Source organism: Excalfactoria chinensis, chromosome Z (genome assembly GCF_039878825.1).
Source record: "Excalfactoria chinensis isolate bCotChi1 chromosome Z, bCotChi1.hap2, whole genome shotgun sequence".
NCBI classification, from domain to species: Eukaryota; Metazoa; Chordata; class Aves; order Galliformes; family Phasianidae; genus Excalfactoria; species Excalfactoria chinensis.
In genome coordinates this window covers 12,570,754-12,571,389 of record NC_092857.1, presented here as the reverse complement: position 1 = coordinate 12,571,389, position 636 = coordinate 12,570,754, and positions in this window count along the sequence as shown.

Sequence of the window (636 nt, the reverse complement as noted above, 5' to 3'; positions counted from 1 at the left end):
ATCAGTGGCTCAATGGCCACCACTGTCATCCCATCACAAATGGGGTGAGCCACCATAGGGAAAACTCAACTGGTTATAAAAGAGCAAATGAACTCAAAAAGGATGCAATAATAATAATTTTTAAAATGAACTAATTTGATGGGAGAAGTGTGGCAGTGGGATTTTTATTTCAGTTTGAAAATGACTGGAGGTGTGGGGTATGGGAACTGCTCTCATAGGTAATTCTGTATGGATAGCAGGAGGAAAGAGAGAAGATGGGAAAAGAGAAAGGGGAGCTCTGCCTCCGGTCTCTCTGGTTTTGGACAAGACTCTTCCTTTCCTCAGCCATTTATTGCTCTGTCTCTACTCTGGTAACTGCTCTGCATCCTGGTTGTCTTACTGGCTGAGAGCCCGCTGGGCAAACTGGGCACCTCAACACAGATTCATAGAATTAATCAGAATGGTTTGGGCCTTTAAGACCATCTCATTCCAACCCCCTGCTATAGGCAGGGACACCTCCCTCTAGACCAGGCTGCTCACAGCCCCATCCAGCCTGGCCTTGAATGCATCCAGGGAGGGGGCATCCACAACCTCATTGGGCAACCTGTTCCAGTGTCTCACCATCCTCACAGTAAAGAATTTCATCCTGATATCTAG